General features: G+C 45.1%; 1 pseudogene; it reads left to right on the plus strand.

Moving 5' to 3' along the window:
• The first annotated feature begins 781 nt into the window (after window positions 1-781).
• On the plus strand, window positions 782-2,831 carry LOC103128912 (Golgi membrane protein 1-like; annotated as a pseudogene).
• The last annotated feature ends 10,137 nt before the right edge of the window (window positions 2,832-12,968 follow it).

Raw genomic sequence — 12,968 nt, forward strand, 5'->3', positions numbered from 1 at the left:
TGGCCTCTGATGAAAGAGTGGTATCTGCCTCTAGGATGTCACCTCTGTAAGCAAAGCACTTTTATTTCCTTCCCAATAATAACAACAGAAACTCTCATTTCACTTTGTTTCATGTGCCCCGTGCTGCCAGCATGTTGTGCTCAGAATGGAATGACTCAGTGGCCTACTTGGGATTCTTAAATATATTTTAGAATGTGAACAACAGACCTTACCTGTATTTTAGAGCTGGACCTAAAAACTGTCAAATAGCGCTGTGCTCTGCTTGCCAGAATTCTACAACAGATGCTCTTAAGATGAACTTAAGAGAATTCAGGCACATGGTCATAGAGGGAACTTCCCACTCCTGCCCAACCTGAAACTCTCCCAACAGGAGCTGAGTTCTCATTGAGCAGCAGAGAGGCTGGGGGTTGTTATCAGGGGTAGTGCATGTGGGCAGTGCCATTCGGGTGGAGCTGTTCTTAATATCTTGGAGCACATGTGCCTGAGTTTTTGGGGTGCCAGGCATTCTTTCACGAGGCATCAGTGATGGCCTGGAGAGTCCCAAGAGTTAGTGGTCTGGGATCTGGGGTAACTGGGCTTTGAAGCCTGTGTGATTTTGGGCTCCCAGTTTCTGATTGAGTCTCAAGCCTCCAAAATTCTAGCAGTGGGTCCTTGGATCTGATGAGCTCTGAAGGGGACCTCTGTGCCTGGTTCTGGGAATACTGAGGAGTGACCTGGTATTATAACTAATATTATTGATATATATTTATTTGTTGGGCAGTACGCCAGCTTCCCCCTGCTTAACTCTGCGGTCTATTTACATAACCAGTTACCTAAGAACCGCCCTGGTTTAATTGGTTTAATCCCCATTGGTTCGAACTGAGTTTGGTCTCGGCGGTGGAGGCGGCTCGGAACAAGGGCTGGGCAGCATCCAGCAGCCGCAGGAGCTGTGGCTGGAGGTGCTCAGCCTGGCCCTTGAGATGATGGGACTGGGAAATGGCCAGCGCAGCATGAAGGCTCCACCCCTCTTGCTGGCTGTGCTGGTGGCCTGTATCATCTTCTTGGACTTCAACTACTGGATTGCCAGCTCCTGGAGCGCCCATCTCCAGACCAGGATCATGGAACTGGAAGGTAGGGTCTGCAGGGCAGCTGCAGAGAGGGGTGCCGTGGAGCTGAAAAAGAATGAGTTTCAAGGAGAACTGGAGAAGCAGCAGGAGCAGCTTGACAAAATTCAGTCTAGCCACAACTTTCAGATTGAGAGTGTCAACAAGTTATACCAGAGATGAAAAGGCAGTTTTAGTGAATAACATCACTGCTGGAGAGAAGCTCATCAGAACCCTGCAAGACCAGCTGAAGGTCCTGCAGAAGAACTATGGCAAACTACAGCAGGATGTCCTCCAGTTCCAGAGGAACCAGACCAACCTGGAGAGGAAGTTCTCCTATGACCTGATCCAGTGCATCAATCAAACGAAAGAGGTAAAGGAGCAATGTGAAGAGAGAACAGAAGAAGTCACCAGAAAGGGGTTAGCTGTAGCTTCCAGAGACCTGGTGCAACAAAAAAGACCAGAACCAGCAGCTCCGAGCCTCCAGTGACCCTCAGCCTGGGCAGCAGGAAGCAGGCCTATCTCCAAAGGAGCCCCAAGGGAAAGAGAAGGTACCAGGCAAGGGGCAGCCCCACACACCAGCCCCCAGCTCTGAAGTGGCTGTGGATTTGAAGAGACAAGGTGAGAAAGGCACAGAGGAAGCCAACATGATTCAGGAGGAGGAGTTCCAGCGGGACAGCCTCGGGCTGCTGCAGGAGGCAGGTCCCAGGCAGGCTCTGGATGGAGACAGACGTGCGGACAGAAGGAATGTTGGACAAGCTGGCGACTTTGGCCGGACCTCACAGGTACCAGCTGTCCTTTTGGCAAGCCAGGAGAATCAGGACATGGAGGCCCCCGAGCAGGACCAGCTGGTCATCCAGGATAAGCAGGGGGGAAGCTGGCATACTGCCCAACATTTATTACTTGTTAATGAGAGAGAGAGAGAATGAGAACATCATTTTGGCACATTGGGTGCCGGAGGTTGAACTTGGGACCTCATGCTTAAAAGTCTAATGCCCTGTCCATTGTACCACCTCCTAAATCCCATTATTATGTTTTTAATTTTTATTTTATTATTTTCTTTCCCAGAGCACTGCTTAGCTCTGGGTTTTGGAGGTGCCAGGGATCAAACCTGGGACTCTGACCCTCTGCATTTGTCGTTGCTTCTCTGTCTAGCTGGAGCACTGTTCTCTTCTTTTGGGACTCAGTTCTTCCCCCTCATGCTTCATGTAGTTTGGGGGACAGTGCACGAAGACTGGTCAGTGAGAGTCCGTGTGATTGGCCCAGGGACTGGCTCCTAACCTGAGCCTGCTGATCTGGGCTTCCCCTGTGCTTTTGCTTGAGTAAGAGACTCTCTGAGTTTCGTGTTGGCTAAGCTGACCCACTGGTACTGTGGGGCAGAGCCTGACTGCACAGATAAAAACCCGCCTGTGTGTGAACCAGTGCTGAGCCAAGAGGAGATAGCAGTGCTGCTACTTGAGCTGCACCCCTACTTGCTTCTGGAGGAGCTGGAGCTTCTCCCCTTCGACTCCAGCTAGTCTGAATCAAGTCTTTGGGGTCTACAACCACAAGTCCTGACTAATACAAAGAGAATGACATCAGCACTGTCTGTCAGCATTTTTTTCAGTATCAGACACCAAAGAGCAGGGGTGGAGGGAGTTATCTGTTCTAGGGTGTTAATATTGTTTATATCCACTGGCACAAAATGACAAAGTCAACAAACTTTTTAGAAGCTTTCAGGATTTTAATTATTTTTTTGTTCATTTCTTTATTATTTGACAGGACAGAGAGAAATTGAGAGGGAAGGGGGGAGATAGAGAGTGAAAGAGAAAAAAGAGAGAAGAAAAAAAGAGTGATATATGTGCAGAGAGAGAGGTATGTGCAGACCTGCCTCAACACTTATGAAGCTTTTCCCTGAAAGGGGAGCCAGGGACTCAAACCCAGGTCCTCACACATTGTAACATGTGTGTCCAACCAGGGACGCCACCACCTGGCCCCTAATTAATGAATTAATTTTTTTGTTGTTGCCTCTGAGTCTTCACTGCTCTAGGCGTTTTTCAGATTGAGAGACAGAGAAAGGCAGAGAGAGACAGACTCACTTCATAACACTGAAGTCTCTTCCATCATAAAAGGGGTTGTGTTCAAATCTGGGTCATTCACATGGCAAAGCATGCACTATCCAGATAAGCTATTTTGCCAGCCCTGAAATATTTATTTACATTTAATTTATTTTTAAAAATTTGTTATATTTATTTATTTTCCCTTTTGTTGCCCTTGGTTTTTTGTTTTTTTTATTTCTTTATTGGGGAATTAATGTTTTACATTGGACAGTAAGTTTTTGTTGTTGTTGTTGTTGTAGTAGTTATTGTTGTTATTGATGTCATCGTTGTTAAATAGGACAGAGAGAAATGGAGAGAGGAGGGGAAGACAGAGAGGGGGTGAGAAAGACACCTATAGACCTGCTTCACCACCTGTGAAGCGACTCCCCTACAGATGGGGAGTCGGGGGCTGGAACCAGGATCCTTAAGCAGGTCCTTGCACTTAGTGCCACGTGCAGTTAACCCACTGCGCTACTGCCCGACTCCCTAATATAATTTTTTTTACCGTAGTACTGCTTAGCTCTGGTATATAGTGTTGCTGGGAGTTGAGGTTGGGACTTTGGAAGGTCAGGCATGAAAGTCTTTTTGCATATTCATACCTCCCCTTTTTTTTTTAATAGAGACATTGAGGCAGAGAGTGAAAGAGACAAAAGCATCAAAGCTCCCTCCAATTAGGGGCAGGGTTTCAACCTGAGTCACACATATGGGAAAGCAGCACTACTATCCAAATGTACTATTTCACCAGCCCAACCCAATTTGATTCTTTAACAATATAAGCTATTGTGTTGGGGAAAATAGCAGTTTTGGGGGCAACAGGGGTCCCAGATTTAATCCCAGGCACCACTTCTTCTTGTTCTTGTTCTTCTTGTTCTTCTTCTCCTTCTCCTTCTCCTCCTCCTCCTCCTCCTCCTCCTCCTCCTCCTCCTCCTCCTCCTCTTCCTCCTTCTCCTCCTTCTTCTCCACCTTCTTCTCCTTCTTCTTCTTCTTTTAGAAAATATTTATTTCCATTTGTTGCCTTTGTTGTTTTATTGTTGTAGTTATTGTTGTTGTTATTGATGTCGTTGTTGGATAGGACAGAGAGAAAGCGAGAGAGGACGGGAAGACAGAGAGGGAGAAAGAAAGATACCTGCAAACCTGCTTCACCATCTGTGAAGCGACTCACCTGCAGGTGGGGAGCCAGGAGCACCTGTGTTTAACCCGCTGCGCTACCGCCCCAATCCCAGGCACTTCCTTTTTTTTTTTTTTTTTTTGATTTTTATTTTCCCGTTTGTTGCCCTTGTTGTTTTATTGTAGTTATTATTGTTGTTACTATTGATGTCGTCGTTGTTGGATAGGACAGAGAGAAATAGAGAGGAGGGGAAGACAAAGAGGGGGAGAGGGGGCGGGGGGGGGGGGGGCTCCAGGTGGGGAGCGGGGGCTGGAACCGGGAACCTTATGCTGGTCCTTGTGCTTTGCGCTTGGTGCCATGTGCGCTTAACCTACTGCGCTACCGCCCAGCCCCCAATCCCAAGCACTTCTATAAGCCAGTGCTCTGGTAAACAAAATTAAATCTGGTTCACGGGGCCGGGCGGTAGCGCCCTGGGATAAGCGCACATGGCACCAAGTGCAGGGACCTGCTTAAGGATCCGGGTTCAAGCCCCAGGTTCCCCACCTATAGGAGGGGTTGCTTCACAAGCAGTGAAGCAGGTCTGTAGGTGTCTATCTTTCTCTTCCCCTCTCCATTTCTTTCCATCCTATACAATAACAGCAACAACAATAATAACAACAACAGTGATAAACAACAAGGGCAACAAAAGGGGGGGATAGCCTCCAGGAACACTGGATTTGTAGTGCAGGCATCGAGCCTCAGCAATAACCCCAGAGGCAAAAAACAAACAAAAAATCTGGTTCACACTTTTCCTGAAGAATTCATAGTGGGCTCTTCTGAACCAGTAGTTGTTCCCAGCTCTGGGTGCCTGCGGTTTAGGGACTGGGAGGTGCCCATGTCTGGGCAGTGGGCAGAAGAGGGCTTTGCCTTGAAGGTTGGGCAGTTGCTGTGGCGTCAAACCAACATAAGGGTACATCAAAGTGATTTTCTCTCTGTGCTCAGGTCAAACCTCCATGACATCAGCAGCTTCATCACTTGCGCAAGCCCAGGGCAAAGTTACTCATTGATCTCTTCCAGGCTGGTCCTATGACCTCACCGTCCAAAGTCCCTATCCTTCAGTTTAGAGTGTTGACTTTCATGCTACATAAGGGCAATTAGATAGTTTGTTTGGACCTCTGATTTGCTGTGTGGCCTCCAGTACATTACTTAACCTCTCTGAAACCTCTTTTTCCCATCTCCTTCCTTCCCCTTTCCCTTCCTCTCTTCCTTCCGTCCTTCCTTCCTTCCTTTCTTTCAACATTTATTTATTTGTTTGTTTATTTGATAGAGACAGAAACCCAAGGTGGAAGAAGTAGGTAGAGAGGGAGAGAGATGCTTGCAGCGCTGCCTCACTGTTCGTGAAGCTTTATTTCTTTTTTAAATTTTATTTATAAAAAGGAAACATTGAGGGCAGGGGTAGATAGCATAATGGTTATGCTAACAGACTTTCATGCCTGAGGCTCCCTCAAGTCCCAGGTTCAATCCCCTGCACCACCATAAGCCAGAGCTGAGCAGTGCTCTGGTTAAAAAAAAAAAAAAAAGAAAAAGAAAAAGAAAAAAAAAAAAGGAAACATTGACAAAACCATAGGCTAAAAGGGGTCCAACTCCACACAATTCCCACCACCAGAACTCCATATCCCATCCCCTCCTCTGATAACTTTCCTGTTCTTTATCCCTCTGGGAGTATGGACCCAAGGTCATTGTGGGATGCAGAAGGTGGAAGGTCTGGCTTCTGTAATTGCTGAACATGGGCGTTGACAGATCGATCCATACTCCCAGCCTACCTCTCTCTCTCTTTCACTAGTGGGGCGGGGTTCTGGGGAAGCAGAGCTCCAGGACACATTGGTGTGGTTGTCTGTCCATGGAAGTCTGGTTGGCATCATGCTAGCATTTGGAACCTGGTGGCTGACAAGAGAGTTAACATATAAAGCCAAACAAATTGTTGACTAATCATAAACCTAAAGGCTAGAGTAGTGCAGCTGAAGAGTTGGGGAGGGTCCTCTGTTTTGCAGATAGCTAGTAGGCATAGTTTAGTTATATTCCAAAGGAACTGTGGCTATACTAGTTTTGCATTTTTTTTCCTCTGAGCCTGAAATCTGAAATGCAGGTGGATCCAAGTTATTGTCTGGGGAGATGATGTCATGGCTACATAAAGGACCAGAAAGAAGAGAGTGTATATGGGAAAAGGTGTATAGATATTGTTGACTGTAAACCCCATTGATTTGATGTGATCTGGGGCCCATTTTCAGCTTAGGAGCCATAGAGTATGTTGTCCATCCTCCCTTCAGACGATGGAACATTCTCTACCATTGTTGATCCAAGTTGAGGGCAAGGTCCTATGGGGGGCCCACAAAGGGGTCTATTTTGTTGTTCTTGATAGAGATGACTGGTAACAATGGAGAGAGAGGAATTTACTTGAGGTCTAGGCCCATCATATCTGTTTGGGAATCTCAGGACTCCCCAGATAGGGCCCCAACTTCCTGAAGTTTTCTTTGCCTCCCTTCCCCAATATGTGGGGACCAGGGACTTGAACCCAGGACCTTGCAGATTGTAACATACAGTGCACTCAACCAGGTGGGCCCATTTCTGACTATGAGGAAGTGCTGGTATGAGCTCTACTGCCTACTAGGAGAGGTGTGCCTATGTGTCCTATGCTTTGTGTCGACATAACAGTTCTGTGAGGTAGGCATTATTATTAGTACCATACCCATTTTAAAGGTGAGGAGAGCAAGGCTCACAGTGACCTGGTTCACTCCTCTTCATCTTGGTTCAAGGTCTTACATTTCTCTAGTGTTTCACTGTTTCTGGAGACCTGGAGGAATTTTATAAATGAAAGTGAGAAGTCATTAGCCTAGGGGCTCAAAGCCCAGATGCTTCAGGATCCAGGAACCAGACAAAGAATTGAGAACCACTGGCTATGAGTTGTGTACTTACATCTTGTAGACAAGGCAATGACTCTTCCTCCCCAGCCAGGTGTTGCCTGCCTGTTGGGGTACAGGTGAGGTCTGGCCAGGTTTTGTATAAGAGAAACTGGAAATCAGATTTTTTATTTTCTTATTAAAAAAAAATTTTTTTTTTGCCACCAGTTGCTGGGGCTCGGTGCCAGTACTATGAATCCACCACTCCTGGCAGACATTTTTCCTTCTTTTTTTTATTTTATTAAGGCAGAGAGAAATTGAGAGAGGACAGGGAGAGAGAGAGAGAGACAGGGAGAGAGAGAGAGAGAGAGAGAGAGGAGAGACACCTGCATACCCGTTTCATTGCTTGTGAAGCAGACCCCCTGTAGGTGGGGAGCAGGGCTCAAACCTGGGTCCTTGCGCTTGGTAATACTTGCACTTAACCGGGTGCGCCACCACCCAGCCCCTGAAATCAGGATTTTTATATGAAACCCATTGATTTAAAAAAAAATTATTTATTCCCTTTTGTTGCCCTTGTTTTATTGTTGTAATTTTTATTGTTGTTATTGATGTCATTGTTGTTGGATAGGACAGAGAAAAATGCAGAGAGGAGGGGAAGACAGAGAAGGGGAGATAATGATAGACACCTGCAGACCTGCTTCACCGCCTGTGAAGCGACTCCCCTGCAGGTGGGGAGCTGGGGGCTCGAACCAGGATCCTTATGCCAGTCCTTGTGCTTAACCCGCTGCACTACTGCCAGACTCCTGATTATTATTATTATTATTATTATTATTATTATTATTATTATTATTATTATTCAAACCAGAGCACTGCTCAGCTCTGGCTTATTATGGTGGTGCAGGGTACTAAACCTGGGACTTCGAAGCCTCAGGCATGAGAGTCTGTCTGCATCACCATTATGCTATCTACCCCTGCCCTGAAGCCCACTGATTAAAATAACATTCAGAGGCTGGGTTGTGGTACACCAGGTTGAATGCACATGTTGCAATGCTCAAGGACCTGGGTTCAAACCCCCAGGTCCCCACCTGCAGGGGGAAAGCTTTGCAAGCAGTCAAGTAGTGCTGTAGGTGTCTTATCTTCTTCCTTCCTTCTAGATTTCTGACTGCCTCTATCCAATAAATAAAGAAAAATAAAAAAGAACACTCAGATAATTATAAACAGGGCCAGTGAAATAGCTCACTTGGACAGTGCACTGCTTTGCTGCGTGTTCAAAGTTTGTTCAAGCCCAACCCCCACTGCATTGAAGGAAGCTTCAGTGCTGTGGTCTCTTCTCTCTCTCTCTCTCTATCTATCTATCTCTCTCTCTCTCCCTATCTACTTTTCTGTCTCTAAAAGCAAAACAAAACAAAATGTGTTTAGCTATTTCAAAGTTAAGTTTTAATCAGTATAACTAGTATGGAAATAACTTTATACTTGGGTTCTGGGAAAGGAAGTGAGGTAACCGCTTTGAACCAAATTATGAAGCCAAATTTGAATATTATGAAGTAGACAAATATGGAATGTTTAGTAATTAAAATCAAGTTACATCAGCAGTCTATGATTTTTAAAAGATATGTGGTTATTAAGGCATTGTCACAAATCTCTCAATTTCCTGTAGCCATTTAACATTTTATTTCTAAGGTTTATCTGATTTGTAGGGCCAGAGAGATAGCATAATGGTTCTGCAAAAGACTTTCATGCCTGAAGCTCCAAGGTCCCAGGCTCAATACCAGATATCGCCATAAGCCAGAGCTGAGCAGTGCTCTGGGAAAACCTCACGTGTTAGAGTCTCACATGCGCGAGAGGAGAGACAGAGGAAGGAAAGAGAGAGAAAGGAAGAAAGAGAGGGAGACCAGATCATTACTATGGCATATGCGGCACTAGGGGTCAAACCCAGCACCTCAGGCAGGCAAGTCCTGAACTCTACCTGTGGAGCTATTACCCCAAATGTTCCACTTAAAGTTTAAAAGGAGGGAGTCGGGCAGTAGCGCAGCAGGTTAAGTGCACATTGCATCAAGCACTTAAGTGCAAAGTATCTGCATCTTGCAGAGTAGCTCAACATTTGAATACTCTGAACTTAGCCTGCCAAGAGCTGTGTATGCTATTAACATAGATACTTGGGAAACACCTGTTTAACCATTTGATATGTTTTGTTTTATTTTAATTAATTAATTAAATTTTTATCAGAGCACTGCTCAACTCTGATTTATGGTGGTACAAAGGATTGAACCTGGGACTTTGGAGCCTCAGGCATAAGAGTCTCTTTGCATAACCATAATGCTATCTACCCTTTCAGATATTTTATCTATATATATTTATTTATTTTCCCTCTTGTTGCCCTTGTTTTTTATTATTGTTTTGTTATTGATGTCGTGATTGTTGGATAGGACAGAGAGAAATGGAGAGAGGAAGGGAAGATAGAGGGAGAAAAAGATAGATACCTGCAGACTTGCTTTACTGCCTGTGAAGTGACTCCCCTGCAGGTGGGGAGCCGGGAGCTCGAACCAGGATCCTTACGGTCCTTTTACTTCACGAGCTTAATCTGCTGCACTACCACCCAACCCCCCCTTCAGATATTTTATCACTGTTAAAAAGATTTACTAAGGCCAGGTGGTGCACCTGGTTAAGCACTCACATCATAGTGCATAAGGATACATGTTCAAGCCCCTGGTACCCACTTGCAGGGGAAAGCTTTACAAGTGGTGAAGCAGGGCTGCAGTTGTCTATCTGTCTCTCTCCCTTTCTGTCTCCCCTCCCCTCTCAATTTCTCTTTGTCTCTACTCAATAATAAATATTTTAAAAAAAGATTTACTCATGGGGGGGCAGGCAATGGTGCACCAGGTTAAGTGCACATAGTATGAAGTGCAAGGACCTGCACAAGGCTCCCAGTTTGAGCCTCCGGCTCCCTACCTACAGGGGGGTCACTTCACAAGTGGTGAAGCAGATCTGCAGGTGTCTATCTTTCTCTCCTCCTCTCTATCTCCCCCTCCTTTCTCAATTTCTCTTTGTCCTATCCAATAAATACATAAATTAATTAAAATTTAAAAATGGCCACAGGAACAGTGGATTCATAGTGCAAGCACTGAGCCCCAGTGGCAACCCTGGAGGAAAAAAAAGATTTACTCATTAACATGAGGGAGGGAGAAGGGGGGAGAGAAAGAGGGGACACCAGAGTATCACTCTGGCACATGTGGTGCCAGGGATTGAACTAGGGAACTCAATACTTTATCCAGACAGCAGTAGCATATTTTTTAACCATCATATGGCAGAGTAGTGTTCTGTAGCCTCTCTCTCTCTCTCTCTCTCATAAAGTAAAAACATTATGTATGTTTCATCCAGAGTTATCAGGTATTGATACTTTGCCAAATTTACTCTATCATTTTCTTGTGCAGGGGTAGATAGCATAATGGTTATGCAAACAGACTGTCATCTCTGAGGCTCTGAAGTCCCTACAAATACTCCCCCCAGGGATATTTGAACAGTTTCTCTTGGGGGCCAGATGGAGACGCTTGGTTGAGTACACATGTTACAATGCACAAGGACCTGCGTTCATTACACAGCTCCAGTTTTTAGTGGTGTGGGGAATAGAATCTGGAACTTTGGAGCTCAGGAACAAAAGTCTTTTATATAGCCATTGTGCCATCTTCCCCACATGAATTTGGACTTAGAAGCATGAGGTCCTGAGAATCACATAAATGAACTTGATGTTTTCTCGTTCTTCCCTCTCTTGTTAAAATAAACAACATGTGGATGTTCGGCTTCACTTGGGGGGGGGAATGGGACACAGTCTTTTGGTGGTGGGAATGGTGTTTATGTACACTCCTATTAACTTGTAGTCATATAAATTTATAAAAATACAAAATAAAATAAATTAACATTTAAATATATTTATTGGTAAAATGAAAGAACTGAGCCCACGCAACATCATTTTCAAGATGAACTCAAATATCATGTGTATTATGTGTATTAAGTGGAAAAAGCCCATATTTGGTAGTGGGGTAGTGGTCTGGAGTATGTGTGATTTCATCAAACAGGGCCACTTTTCTATCCAGATGTAGATAGAAAGAGGAAGACAGAGAGTTTCCTCTAGTCTCATAGCACTTCTCATGTGCTGCCAGTGCACAGATCCTACTCAGTAAGCTATCTCTCTGGTGCAAGTATCCAGATCTGAACATATATATATATATAAAATTTTTATTTATAAAATAGAAAATATCAACAAATCCATAGGATAAGAGGGGTACAGTTCCACACACTTTCCACCAGCAGAACTCCATACCCCATCCTCTCCCTTGAAAGCTTTCCTATTCTTTTTTTTTTTTGCCTCCAGGGTTATCACTTGGGCTTGGTGCTTGCACTATGAATCCATTGCTCCTGGATTTTTTCCCATTTTGTTGCCCTTGTTGTAGTTGTTATTGTTGTTATAGCTGTTGTTGTTGTTGGATAGGATAGAAATTGAGAGAGGAGCGGAAGACAGGAGGAGAGAAAGATAGACACCTGCAGACCTGCTTCACCATTTGTGAAGCAGCCCCCCTGCAGGTGAGGAGCTGGGGGCTTGAACAGGGTCCAAGCTTGCACTGGTCCTTGCACTTTGTGCCATGTGCACTTAACCCACTGTGCTACTGCCCAGCTCACATCTTTCCTATTCTTTATCCCTCTGGGATTATGGACCCAGGGTCATTATGGGGTGCAGAAGGTGGATGGTAATTCTGTAACTGCTTCCCCACTGAATATGGATGTTGGCAGGTCGATCCATACTCCCAGTCTGTCTCTCTTTTTCTCTAGTGGGGCAGGGCTGTGGGGAGGTGGGGCTCCAGGACACATTGGGGTCATCTGCCCAGGGAAGTCAGGTTGGCATCCATCATGGTAGCATCTGGAACCTGGTGGCTGAAAAAAGTTAACATATAAAGCCAAACACATTGTTGTCTAATCATTAACTTAAAGGCAAGAATATTGCAGATGAGATTTGGGGTCTCCATTTTGGAAAAAGCTGGTAGGTCTATTTTAGGTATATTCCAAGGGGCCCATGACTTTACTAGTTTTTGCCTGAGTCTGACAGCTAACATTCAGGTGGAGCAAAGGTATTTGTCTGGGGAGATGGTGTCATAGTTGGAAAAGGGACTAGCAAGCTGGATCAGGGAAGAGAGTAGCTCCCAAATATGGGAAAATTATGTAAATATTGTTAATTGTAAACCCCATCGATTTGATCTGGGGCCCACATTCAGCACAGGAGCCTAGGTAACCTCTACATCCCTGTAGGTCTGAGCTCACATTCTCTGGACACAGCTAGGAATATTCTAGGCTGCACTAATTTCAGGACCCATCTTGAGCCTATATTTAAGATAGTTATAAGCAGGGGGATAAACAATTTGAATGTGGTGGTCCGAGAGGTGGCGCAGTGGATAAAGCACTGGAGTCTCAAGCAGTCTCAAGCTGAATTCAATCCCCAGCAGCACATGTACCAGAGTGATGTTTGGTTCTTTCTCTCTCTCCACCTTTCTCATTAATAAATAAATAAAATCTTAAAAAAAAAATCTGACTGTGTTTGGTAAACCCTTTGGGGCTGTATAGATATGAGAGGGCTTCTTATCTGCTCCAGCACTTACAGACCATAGGTGTTCAGTGACTTTGTGGAATGAATGAGTAAAGCAAAATGAGTCAGCTGGGGAGAGTGAATCAGCGAGTGGAGATCGTCCTGCCCTGGTTAGGCCCAGAGCTTGGAGATTGTGAATCCTGCTGCCCACTACTAGAGCCACGACAGGACCACATGTTCCAACCTATGAGG

The sequence above is a fragment of the Erinaceus europaeus genome, chromosome 6 (assembly GCF_950295315.1).
Source record: "Erinaceus europaeus chromosome 6, mEriEur2.1, whole genome shotgun sequence".
Taxonomy (NCBI): domain Eukaryota; kingdom Metazoa; phylum Chordata; class Mammalia; order Eulipotyphla; family Erinaceidae; genus Erinaceus; species Erinaceus europaeus.